At 41.1% G+C, this 13,834-nt stretch overlaps 1 long non-coding RNA gene across 1 annotated transcript; it reads left to right on the top strand.

Moving 5' to 3' along the window:
- Positions 1-6,865: 6,865 nt before the first annotated feature.
- LOC119367403 lies at positions 6,866-8,208 on the top strand. The gene is made up of 2 exons (XR_005176289.1): positions 6,866-6,990; positions 7,774-8,208. It is a non-coding gene; the product is annotated as an uncharacterized LOC119367403 (long non-coding RNA).
- Positions 8,209-13,834: the final 5,626 nt, after the last annotated feature.

Raw genomic sequence — 13,834 nt, 5'->3', positions numbered from 1 at the left:
TAGGGGCAGCAAGGCACGTATTGTATTGTTGACATCGAGGATAAAAAGATGGGGTTTATATCATATTGCATGAGTTTATCCCTCTACAATATGTCATCTTTCTTAATGTGTTACTCTGTTCTTCATGAACTTAATACTCTAGATGCATGTTGGATAGCGGTCGATGTGTGGAGTAATAGTAGTAGATGCAGGCAGGAGTTGGTCTACTTGTCGCAGACGTGATGCCTATATACATGATCATACCTAGATATTCTCATATCTATGCTCAATTCTATCAATTGCTCGACAGTAATTTGTTTACCCATCGCAATACCTATGCTCTCGAGAGAATCCACTAGTGAAACCTATGGCCCCGAGTCTATTTTCCATCATATTAATCTTCCAACACTTTGCTATTTCTATTTCCGTTTATTTTACTTTGCATCTTTATCATAAAAATACCAAAAATATTATCTTATCATCTCTACCAGATCTCACTCTCGTAAGTGACCGTGAAGGGATTGACAACCCCTTTATCGCGTTGGTTGCGAGGTTCTTGTTTGTTTGTGTAGGTGTGAGGGACTCGCGCGTGGCCTCCTACTGGATTGATACCTTGGTTCTCAAAAACTGTGGGAAATACTTATGCTGCTTTACTGCATCACCCTTTCCTCTTCAAGGGAAAACCAACGCAGTGCTCAAGAGGTAGCAAGAAGGATTTTTGGCATCGTTGTCGGGGAGTCTACGCTCAAGTCAAGCCATACCAAGTACCCATCACAAACTCATCTCCCTCGCATTACATTATTTGCCATTTGCCTCTCATTTTCCTCTCCCCCACTTCACCCTTGCCGTTTTATTCGCCTCCTTTTGTTTGCTCGTGTTGCCATGTGCCTTCTATATGCTTGCATCTTCGCTTGCTGAAAATCTATTGATATGGATCCACTTAAAGTGTTCTACTTGGATCATCTTTGATCCTTATGCGCTCGTGCTGAAACCCCAACTAGCCTAGTTGATGGGAAATCTTTAGATGAGCATGCTCATTTTGTGCATCATCGTTTGTCTGAAAAAGGGAAGCTCTTATGGTATCATATAAATAGTTTGCTATGCTATGCTTGGAATCTTTGTGAAATTTGTGATTTTACTTGTTGCTCTAAGAACCCTAAAAAACACCTTCCCTACCTATGTGAGTTCAATGATAATGAAATCTTATCTTCTTATGCAAAGGGTGTTTATAGTTACTATGATATCGAACAAATTGAAGAATTTGTCATTTTTAAGGGTGCTCATGAATTTGCTTCTTTGATTGAAAAGTATGATTTTACTCTCAACAAATCTGAAAATTCCATCATACTTAAATATTGCAATGAAAACCTTGCTCATAATGTCTATGTCCAAGAATTTATTGAAAGAATGACCATTGCTTTGGAAGAAAATAATGATATGCATGAATCTATAGATAATGATGATTCCGATGATTTGGTTGAAATATCCCTTGATGAACATGATGCTTGATATCCTTGTGGCCATGATGCCAATATTTATGAAGATGAATTTGCTATAGTTCCTTACGTTAAACATGAGATCGTTGCTATTGCACCCATACTTGGTAGTTCCTTCGGTGAAAAGCACGATTGCAATGATTTTACTATAAATTCTATTGATGTCAATTGTGCTAATCATATGCAAAACCCTAAGCTTGGGGATGCTAGTTTTGCTATGTCTACTACTTGTTGCAATGATCATGATTGGGGTGATTCTTTTTATGATCTTGAAAATTTATTTAAGCCCCATGATGAATATGAGATTGATAATAGTGTTTGCAATAATATTTAAAGTGGGTTGGAGAGGTCATGACTTTAGTTAATGATAATCCCACTATTTTGGAAGAGCGTCAACTTTGCATGCATGTGGATCGTGTTGAAAATATTTTATGTGATAGCTATTTTGTTGAATTTTCTTATGATCCCACATTTAATTATTATGAGAGAGGAAAATATGGTCGTAGAAATTTGTATCTTACTAAATTACCTCTCGTTATGTTGAGATTGCTATTGTTTCTTTCCGCTTCCTTGCATATGCTAGTTTTTGCTTGCTATGATAATTTGTTTGCCTATAAGATGCCTATGCATAGGAAGTATGTTAGACTTAGATGTGTTTGTCATGTGTTTCATGATGCTCTCTTTGCGCTTCAATTCTTGTCTTTCATGTGAGCATCGTTAGAATTATCAAAGCCTAGCTAGGGGCGTTAAATGATAGCGCTTGTTGGGAGGCAAACCAATTTTATTTTAGTTTTTTGCTTTTTGCTTCTGTTTAGGAAAAAATAATATGTCTAGCCTCTGGTTAGATTCGTTTTTATGTGTTTGTGCCAGGTAAAACCGTTAGAATAACCTACGGTAATAGTTATTTGATTCTGCTGCAGAAAACAGAAACTTTGCGCACACGACATTAGTTTTCATAAATCACAGGAATGTGCTTTTCAGTTGATTCTTTTTGCTGTATATCAATAAACAAATTATCTAGAACTTCCTAATTTGGAGGAATTTTTCACGTTCCAGAAGTTCACGGACTGTTTTGTTTTTGACAGATTCTGTTTTTCGTGTGTTGTTTGCTTATTTTGATGAATCTATGGCTAGTAAAATAGTTTATAAACCATAGGGAAGTTGGAATACAGTAAGTTTAACACCAATATAAATAAAGAATGAGTTCATTACAGTACCTTGAAGTGGTGTTTTGTTTTCTTTCGCTAACGAAGCTCACGAGATTTTTTGTTAAGTTTTGTGTTGTGAAGTTTTCAAGTTTTTGGTAAAAGATTTGATGGATTATGGAACAAGGAGTGGCAAGAGCCTAAGCTTGAGGATGCCCATGGCACCCCAAGATAATCTAAGGACACCTAAAAGCCGAAGCTTGGGGATGCCCGGGAAGGCATCCCCTCTTTCGTCTTCGCCTATCGGTAACTTTACTTGGAGCTATATTTTTATTCACCACATGATATGTGTTTTGCTTGGAGCGTCTTGTATGATTTGAGTCTTTGCTTTTTAGTTTACCACAATCATCCTTGCTGTACACACCTTTTTAGAGAGACACACATGATTCGGAGTTTACTACAATACTCTATGTGCTTCACTTATATCTTTTGAGCTATATAGTTTTTTGCTCTAGTGCTTCACTTAAATCTTTTAGAGCACGGTGGTGGATTTGTTTTATAGAAACTATTGTTATCTCATGCTTCACTTATATTATTTTGAGAGTCCTACAAAACAGCATGGTAGTTTGCTTTAATCATGAAATTAATCCTAATACGCAAGGTATTCAACTTTAGTGAAAAATTCTCTTATGAGTGCGTTGAATACTAAGAAAAGTTTGATACTTGATGATTGTTTTGAGATATGGAGGTATTTAAATAGAAAAGGAGGCTGGGTGACCCGCCCTCCTGAGCGCTCCCTCGATTTCCTGCCTTCTGAGCCGTCAGATGATGGTCAAAACAGTCTTTTGTATGATCTGATGCGTTGGATCCTCGCGACTGGTTTTCACCGTGCAGTAATTTCGGAGAGCCAATGACCTGTGGGCGCGGCCTTGCCCGCGATTGGTTGGGTCGGCCGTTTCTGGGTGAGTGAGTGCCCTCTCCTCGCGCACCGCGTGCGCGTCATGGGGCAGGTCATGTCCTCGACAGCCCCTCACCCTTTCCCCTCGCCCGCATGCCGCATCCCCTCCCTCCTCGATCTCTCTCCCTCATCAGCCGCCAAAGCAACAAACCCTAGCCCCCTTTCCCCACGGTTCCCCATGGTTGCCGTGCCTCTCACTCCTCCCTCCTGCCTCATCCGCCTTCCCTCCTTAGATGCCATGGTGGCAGCCGGGCCAGGGCGGGGGAAGAAAGCCGTGGGGAGTCCGCCGGCAGGAGGAAGTAGTAGAGGCTAGTGGAGTGGCGGATGCCGAGGGCCTCGTCCAGGCGGCCGTCGCCGGCCTCGGCCCCGCCGCCTCCCGCCATGACGAGCTGTTCCGCGCTGTGCGCGCGGTCGACAAGGATCTCCGGGGCTCCGCCGCCGGCCAGGAGGAGAACGAGATGGAACGCCAACGTTCGCTTGGCCGAGGCTTGCTTGGGGAGTTGTCGACAAGCCGGCGGGGTGAGCTACTGCCTGGTCCCCTGTTGCCGGCGACCGTGGTGTCAAGCAAGAGCGGGTCATGTCGTCATGGGAAGAGGCTCAATGGCTCACCATCGAAGAGCCGTCGTAGGATCCACAAGGTCAAAAAAGTTGCAGGCGGGAGGAGGTCGGGATGGAACTACCTCTTCCCCATGTGAGCTCTCTCTTCTAGATCCCGCTCCACCTCTCCTCCTGCTCCCTCTCCCCCCTGCCCTCCTTTGTTAGGTGCTTCATCCTCTTCTTTTCCTTTCAGAGAGATGATGAGGTCTAGCTAGGTATCTGCTAGGGGGATTTTTATTTCTTTTTGTCTACCTGATGCTCACATCTAGCTAGGCTTCTCTGGAGGATTTTTTTTTGTTTCGTTGATTTTGTTGCGTACCTTGCATATGTTCCTCCAAAGGGGATTCTGTCTCTTCCTATTTAGAAGATGCTCTCGGATCTAGCTAGATTACTAGAAGGCTTTTTATTGTCTTTTTGGCTGTTTGGCACCTCGCTTTTTCCTCATCGAAAAGGGGGGCGGGTTTGTCCTAGAGCTGCTTTCTTTACATATGAGGCTTTTGTTCGTTTGCCTGATGTGTTACCCTCCTTTCAGGAGTATGGTTTTTCCTAGCCCGAGCTACACAACACCCCCTATCCTAACCGTTCCCTCCGGACTCCCACACATAGAGATATGAGCAGTGTTATGAGAATTTGCAGTTGTCTCAGAGTGATCAGTGCTTATACTACACCAGAGGGGACCTGCAAAATCTGAATCTTGATGGGACACGATTGGTTACTATTCCCCACATGAACTGCCACATGACCCTGACTTCTCAGACGAGCTGGATGGATTCTTTTGTCCGATATATTTGTATGAGTAGGGTCCTGTACACTGCAGGTTGCAGTTTGGGGCTGACCAGCCGTCCAGCACTGTTCAGTTTTTTTTTACAAACGCTATCATTTTTTTATACCAACTCTCTCATCTCTCTCCTTTCACGCCTTTCTCTTTCATGCTGGTCTGCATGTTTGTCTCACATGCATGCAGCCTTTCTCTCTCAGCTCTCTCCTCACCCCCCTCTCTCTTAAATCTCACACGAGCTCTGCAATACATTTATTTACCGTGATAGTTTTTTCTAAGACGTGAGAGAGAGAGAGCCAGTGAGGGAGTTCATAAAAAAGTAAGAGAAAGAACCTGTGTGTGAGGGAGAGTATGCATGCATGTGCAGAGATTTTGAGAGAGAGAGGCGTGAGGAAAGAGAGCATGCATGCATGTTGTCGGGCCCATGCGCATGGTCCATCAGAGTTTGTCTCTTCCCGACGCGAGAGAGAAAGACTTTGGCCAGTCAGCTCTGCCTAATGACCCTGACGCAGTCAGAAGGTAGTCACGTGAAGCACGGATCTTGACGCCAGTGGACGGTGACGATAATAGGTACCGTGGAGCTCGATCTACGCTGAAACTTTCCGTTTCAGCTGTAGGACTTTCAGGATAGACCTTCCTATCAATTTTTATTTGATAAACTTAACATATCTCATGGAAATTCTGGTATCAGATGTGTTTTTTGCGGCGGCTGTTCTTGCATATTTGTACGTTGTAGCAGATTTAGTGACAAAAACGTTTGTAAGTCCTGGAGCATCAGTATATTTAAATTTATTTTCCTTTTGCCCATTTTGTTTGATGTATTTTGTCAAGAGGAATTGATTATGTACTTGATATGCGAGGAGCTCATGAGTTCGTGTCGCTGCTGTGCGTCGTCTCTCCCTCCTCCCGGCTCTCAACAGGAGCAATGCAGACCCTCCACAACTGAGGATACCTAGAACGGTAAGACTATATGGACAAAGTAATACAAAATTCAGATTTTAGAGCATCATGCCATTGTTTAATCTACTTCTGTAGCAAATATCTTGGTGAGACTGTATGGACAAAGTAACAGAACTTCACATTTTTGATCATGTGAATTGATTGGGAATCTATTGTCCTTGTATTACTACTTTTCTGCTGTTTGGACTGTAATAGATTCGTCTAGAGCATTCAGGTTTCCAGTATTCGAAGTACATTACATGATTCGGTCCAATTTAGCTTGGTATCCTATAATACAACAAAGGTTGAAGCGTAGGTTTCTTTACCTGTACGTACGATGGTCCTGTCTGTTATCAGCTTAAACTGTAATTTGCATTAGCAGACAGACAATGGATGTTACGGGTTCATAACTTTTTGTTATATTTGAATCGGTGTATTAGGTTAAGGGTTGCTAAATTGAAAAACATGTGGACGGAATTTCACTTTTTCGTGTAAGAAGGATTACTGAACCTCCATGTAGAACAATATTCAACCAGAAGGCATGCCAATTTGGTGTCACAATATGTTTTTATTTTTCTTCTTAGTCAAGCATTCCGGCATGTCAATTTAATTTTCTCTTTCTTTGCTTCTGCAGTACGGTCCTATTGTTGACATCGATTTGAAAAAAATGATATGTGCGGATCTTAGGAAGAACATATAAAGTTAAATTTGGTGGTGTTGCTTTTGTGAGTGACTCAATCTGATATGTCTAATTCTGGCTTTATGCGGTACCATGATCTTAAAATTTCTTACTAAAGATACATGATGTTTATGCTCTATTAGATTATTTTATTCCTTTGTAATTTGGATCTAAAGTATAGTTTCAGAATGTGGTCGTTTTGCATCTGTCAGGCTTGCCGCTGTTACTTATAACCGTCCTTTTGTCCTCGATTGTTACTTTCTCAAATTTTTTGTTCCCAAGTTTATCGTTGAGGTTGCGGAATGGCGCACAGCAACTGGGAAGCGGACTAAAGCCATGGCACCAGTGGTAGCTCTTCGATGGAGCGCCTCCTGCCATGAAGGCACAACCAGCGGCTCCCCACGATACACAACACCGAGGTAGGCTCGACTCCCTTAATCCCCTCTCTCAATTTCTAAATTGTTAGATGGATTCGTCTTGATCTCAGATGATAGTTAGTGATTTTGTTCTCTCCTTTTCCATCTCATGATGGATTCCTTCTTCTAAGATGAATTAGTAACTTTAGCACCAAATATATTAAGTTATTTGTACAAAGAAAAGAGCATATAGCAAAATTCTCTACAATCCCTTGCTAGCATTTGTCTCTCTGAACTGTTGTTCGTTGATAGACCAATAACCATGGAGATTTGCACTTGTATAATGCATTCCTATGTTTTCGTGGTGAAACTTTGCCTTCTCATGGGTTGTGTTCTGCCAGGTATAAGTTTGCCTGCAAATTGTTTGTGCTAATGTCTGTAAGAGCTGCTGTAGTACACCTATATCCACAGTGATGTAAACAAAAAACAAATTTTTACCATGAACAAAAATAGAATTTCCTCGAAAGAGTTGTTGTACAGTAGACGTATATACATGCAGGATGTTAATAATTTGTTTTGTGTTAGTCAAATTGTTGAAACCCGGAGTTGGGCCGAGGAGCTGGCCTCCACTTGAGAGAAGCAACACCAGCGTTGGGCGTTCCGTGTGCAGAGTGCGCAAATTAGTGATTTTGTTGTCTCGTTTCCAACTCATGACGTGATTCCTTCTTTAAGATGAATTAGTAACTTTGTGTGGAGGTGGCACCACAACCTGCTGGTTGTTGTAATGCCTACCTCAAAGAGATTTAACTGCTTACAAAATTATTTTTCTACTTGGCTGTTTTGCAGATGATGAGGTATGCCATGGAATGGTTGGGTTTTGAGTGGTAGGTGATCCCTATGCCGGCTGTGATAGCGGCCATCATTGGTATACAACAATGCAGTGATTGTCTCGGGTGTGCTCCTATCCTCCCCACCTCCCCTAGATGCGCAATGTTAGGAAAACTAATGATTTTGTTCTCGGATGTTCATACATAATCTAGGTTGTTATTGAGCTCCACGGCTGGCCTTAGATTGGCTATTCAGCATCGGCACACTTTACTGAAATCTATACCATAAGAACCTGTGCTCCAGTCTGACGAAGCAGCCAAGCTGTATATACACATCTTTGCTTCCTGATCCATTTTGTTTTGCGATTCAGGCCACCCCTGATGGTCAGGCTGATGCTTCTTCGCTTGATTCTGAAGAAAAGGATGATCAGATTCAGATCTCCAAGAACAATAGGTGCTGCATCTTCTCTTGTATCTTTATCTGTGTACTTTAAATTCACATGGACAGTCGAATTGTCTGTATATACACACCTTGAAATTAAGAAACTCTGGTGGTGCAAAGGGAGTTGGGACAGGGAAGATATTAAAGCAGTGACTGCTTTGCACTAGCTGTACAGGGATCGAAAGCCTATAGGTATAGAATAAATTCCCTTCTGATGTTCAAGTTAAATTTCTTTGTTGAAGATATAGCTGGAAGTTATGTTCTGAATTTGATTCTTTAAACTATAGGCTATTTTGTGTATTAATCTCTTCATTTTTTTCCTACTACACTTGCCTAAATTGAGATAAGCTGGCTCAAACTGCAAGCGGTATTCTTTGAAGGTCTGCCTACATCTACACGTTGCGCAAAAGATTGGATCTTTGTAGTGCGTCTGCTCATCAGTAGAGATTACATAGTAGGTAGTAGGGACACCATAATATACTATCTTCTTAATTTAGTATTTTCTTTTAGAACATATAAGTACATTCAGTAATATGTGTCTTGTTTTACTTTGTCCGCAGTGACTGGAAGTATTCTCGGCTTTACCATCAGTAAAAAGAAGGCATACAAAAAATTAAGTTTTTTCCTTAGTTGCCTCATTTAATTGTCGCTTATTTATTTCAAGTTATTCAATTCTCACGGAGCTTTCCTTTGCTAAAGAAGAAAAGAGGGGTTGTCAGGTCAGACTTTGGTGCGTCTCTGACTAGAGATAGCTGGATCCGTGTGACCCTCTTCCAAATAGTGCAGATTCACTGACTGGTACAACCTCTATACCTTTGCTACTCTAACTTCTTTTTACATTTCTTAGTATCAACAAATAAGTTGGCCCCAGTATATACTTGAAGATTGCATCTGGTACAAAATTGTTGGCTGACTAAAATAATTAGGTATACTGCTCATCTATGTTTTAGAAATAGATAATGGTAATTTTTTCTAACGTTGGCCCACCCGGTTAATTGAGTTGTGTCTATGAAGGGTCAGTAGAGTAGTTGCTTTGAAAAAACCGGGAGTACCAATTTGGTTGCCATGCGATTGTAAAGCCAGAATGGTGGTACTGAAAAGTGGTCTGTAATGGGCATCTGTGTTCTGGAGTTGGAACTTTGATTCTTTTGAAGCTGGAGTAGCTAGGTTGTCTATACATACATGCCACCCACTAAATTCAAATTTCAGTATATTGTTCAGAATACCACTTGCTTTCACTATAAGTACTGGACTACTATGAGTGTCGTCGCCTTCGCCGATGAGAGGACGAGAGCGGCAATAGCACTAGCCAGCGAGGCAGGCTGCTTGGCTCTGGGGCCGACACACACCGTCCACTTCCGTTGGGCTGATCTGCCACTTCAAAAACTTATGGTGGCCATAAGAAATCTCAAGAGCTTATTGTGATGATTTGAATGTAAGCAGTTTCCCTCGTTGTGCTTGTGTGCTTCTATGTCTTTCGTGGTCTATTCTTAGTGTATGGAATGGTTATATTAGCCCTATAGTTTACTTTAACTTTTGAATCTTGATGCATCGAAAATAGTTGTAAACTGAGACCTTATTTCTGTGGGTGAAAGAATAGATGCACACTGGCTCTTTTGTTGTTTTTGATTATTGAAAGATACACATTCTGGTTTGCATTAATGGTGGTTAAAGTATAAAATGGTAGTAAAACCAACATCCAACTTTCTACATCTGAAATTTTGGATTGTTGTGCCAAAAATAAACAGTAAAGAAGGAGGTATCTCCTTCAATATTCAGTTGGTATGCAGCTGCAGCTTCTATGTCATATTTGGAAGCTACTCTATGTGATTTTTTGTGTAGTTCGTGATCAAATGAAGATAGAATTTTTATGAATATAACATGTGCAACATGCTACTAACCGAGTCAAGTTTGTTTGAATTTGTTCACTTTGTAGTCAGTGGAAATATGGATGTCTTATGCACTTTTCCTGCGAAAGATGAACTTCATGTTGCTTGCTATGAAGAAATGAGGTGTTTGCCTGGTTGTAAATTTCATGCTGATGTTATTGTAATTATGTTATGTTCTCTAAAGAAACATGGGGTCGGATCCAATAGGTTAAGAAAAAGAGCATGTTCAGCTACGACAATAGTCAATGAAGAGCTAATCGAAGACATTTCCTTATCGCAATAGCCAATGAAGAGCAATTCGAAGGGGTAGACATATTTTGTTGGCTGCAAGCCCCTATTTTCTTCAATTAAGAGAGATTAAATTTGTTGCCATATGTGCTTGCCCGTAACGAAATCAACTAAACCATGGATGTCTTTTCATCGCTAACATGGAATAAACAGGTCTATGTGCCATTTTCAATATGGCATGGTTTAAAATAGGCTTACTACTACCAGTGTCTGCAAAATGAAACTATTTTCATCGACAACATGGCTTTAGCGGGTCTCTGCGCCATTTGGCACAATGGGTCAACTAGTTAATATTAAAGTCATGCTAGTTGAGTAGTTGTGTTAAAGTCATGCACGTATGGTAAACATTGTGTAACAAATTTGAAACATGAGATGTTCTTTGAGTGTCTTCCCTTGTGTGGAGGTCGGGGCGTGCGATGGTTAACTCCTACCAACCTCCCCCCTAGGAGCATGTGCGTAGTGCTTGGTTTTGATGACCTGTAGATTTTTGCAATAAGTATGTGAGTTCTTTATGACTAATGTTGAGTCCATGGATTATACGCACTCTCACCCTTCCACCATTGCTAGCCTCTCTAGTACCGCGCAACTTTTGCCAGTGCATTACACCCACCATATACCTTCCTCAAAACAGCCACCATACCTACCTATTATGGCATTTTCATAGCCATTCCGAGATATATTGCCATGCAACTTTCCACCGTTCCATTTATCATGACACGTTTCATCATTGTCATATTGCCTTGCATGATCATGTAGTTGACATCGTACTTGTGGCAAAGCCACCGTTCATAATTCTTTCATACATGTCGCTCTTGAAATATTGCCCATCCCGGTACACCGCCGGAGGCATGCATATAGAGTCATACTTTGTTCTAGTATCGAGTTGTAATCATTGAGTTCTAAATAAATAGAAGTGTGATGATCATCATTCATAGAGCATTGTCCCCAAAAAAAGAGAAAGGCCAAAAAAAAGAGGCCCGAAAAGGGGGGGGGGATAAAAAGGGGCAATGTTACTATCCTTTTCCATACTTGTGCTTCAAAGTATCACCATGTTCTTCATGATAGAGTCTCTTGTTTTGTCACTTTCATATACTAGTGTGAATTTTTTGTTATAGAACTTGGCTTGTATATTCCTACAATGGGTTTCCTCAAATGCCCTAGGTCTTCATGAGCAAGCAAGTTGGATGCACACCCACTTAATTGCATTTTGTTGAGCTTTCATACATTTATAGCTCTAGTGCATCCGTTGCATGGCAATCCCTACTCCTCACATTGATATCTATTAATGGGCATCTCCATAGCCCGTTAATACGCCTAGTTGATGTGAGACTATATTCTCCCTTTTTGTCTTCTCCACAACCACCATATTCTATTCCATATATAGTGCTATGTCCATGGCTCACGCTCATGTATTGCGTGAAAGTTGAAAAAGTTTGAAAATTCTAAAGTATGAAACAATTGCTTGGCTGAAACCGGGGTTGTGCATGATTTGAGTATTTTGTGTGATGAAGATGGAGCATAACCAAACTATATGACTTTGTAGGGATGAACTTTCTTTGGCCATGTTATTTTGAGAAGACATAATTGCTTAGTTAGTATGCTTGAAGTATTATTATTTTTATGTCAATATTACACTTTTATTTTGAATCTTTCGAATTGAATATTCATACCACAATTAAAAGGGTTACATTAAAAACCATGCCAAGTAGCATGCCACATCAAAAATTCTGTTTTATCATTTACCTACTCGAGGACGAGCAGGAATTAAGCTTGGGGATGCTTGATACGTCTCCAACGTATCTATAATTTTTTATTGTTCCATGCTATATTATATTCTGTTTTGGATGTTTATTGGGCTTTATTATACACTTTTATATTATTTTTGGGACTAACCTATTAACCGGAGGCCCAGCCCAGAATTGTTGTTTTTTGCCTATTTCAAAGTTTCATAGAAAAAGAATATCAAACGGAGTCCAAACAGAATGAAACCTTCGGGAACGTGATTTTCGGAACGAACGTGATCCAAAGGACTTGGACACTACGTCAAGACATCAACCAAGAGGGCACGAGGTAGGGGGGCGCACCTACCCCCCTGGGTGCGCCCGCCACCCTCGTGGGCCCCATGTTGCTCCACTGACGTACTTCTTCCTCCTATATATACCCATGTACCAAGAAAACATTAGATACGGAGCCAAAAACCTAATTCCACCGCCGCAACTTTCTGTACATGTGAGATCCCATCTTGGGGCCTTTTCCGGAGCTCCACCGGAGTGGGCATCGATCACGGAGGGCCTCTACATCATCTCCAAGGCCTCTCCAATGAAGTGTGAGTAGTTTACCTCAGACCTTCGGGTCCATAGTTATTAGCTAGATGGCTTCTTCTCTCTTTTTGGATCTCAATACAATGTTCTCCACCTCTCTTATGGATATCTATTCGATGTAATCTTCTTTTGCGGTGTATTTGTCGAGATCCGATGAATTGCGGGTTTATGATCAAGATTATCTATGAACAATATTTGATTCTCATCTGAATTCTTATATGTATGATTGGTTATCTTTGCAAGTCTCTTCGAATTATCAGTTTGGTTTGGCCTACTAGATTGATCTTTCTTGCAATAGGAGAAGTGCTTAGCTTTGGGTTCAATCTTGTGGTGTCCTTTCCCAGTGACAGTAGGGGCAGCAAGGCACGTATTGTATTGTTGCCATCGAGGATAAAAAGATGGGGTTTATACCATATTGCATGAGTTTATCCCTCTACAGCATGTCATCTTTCTTAATGCATTACTCTGTTCTTCATGAACTTAATACTCTAGATGCATGCTGGATAGAGGTCGATGTGTGGAGTAATAGTAGTAGATGCAGGCAGGAGTCAGTCTACTTGTCACGGACGTGATGCCTATATACATGATCATACCTAGATATTCTCATAACTATGCTCAGTTATATCAATTGCTCGATAGTAATTTATTTACCCATCACAATACCTCTGATCTCGAGAGAAGCCACTAGTAAACCTATGGCCCCCGGGTCTATTTTTCATCATATTAATCTTCCAACACTTTGCTATTTCTATTTCCATTTATTTTACTTTGCATCTTTATCATAAAAATACCAAAAATATTATCTTATCATCTCTATCAGATCTCACTCTCGTAAGTGACTGTGAAGGGATTGACAACCCCTTTATCACGTTGGTTGCGAGGTTCTTGTTTGTTTGTGTAGGTGCGAGGGACTCGCGCGTGGCCTCCTACTGGGTTGATACCTTGGTTCTCAAAAACTGAGGGAAATACTTACGCTGATTTACTGCATCACCCTTTCCTCTTCAAGGGAAAACCAACGCAGTGCTCAAGAGGTAGCAGCCATCGCCTTTGAATCCAGTGAAGCCCCTGATGAGGATCGCAGGGAGCTGTCATGGGCCGGACTGCAAGTGCATGATTCGACACGTTAAAACTATGAACCGA

This window comes from Triticum dicoccoides, chromosome 2B (assembly GCF_002162155.2).
Source record: "Triticum dicoccoides isolate Atlit2015 ecotype Zavitan chromosome 2B, WEW_v2.0, whole genome shotgun sequence".
Lineage (NCBI taxonomy): Eukaryota > Viridiplantae > Streptophyta > Magnoliopsida > Poales > Poaceae > Triticum > Triticum dicoccoides.
The sequence above is the reverse complement of the archived record's forward strand: the minus strand, read 5'-3'. Positions and strand labels throughout refer to the sequence as shown.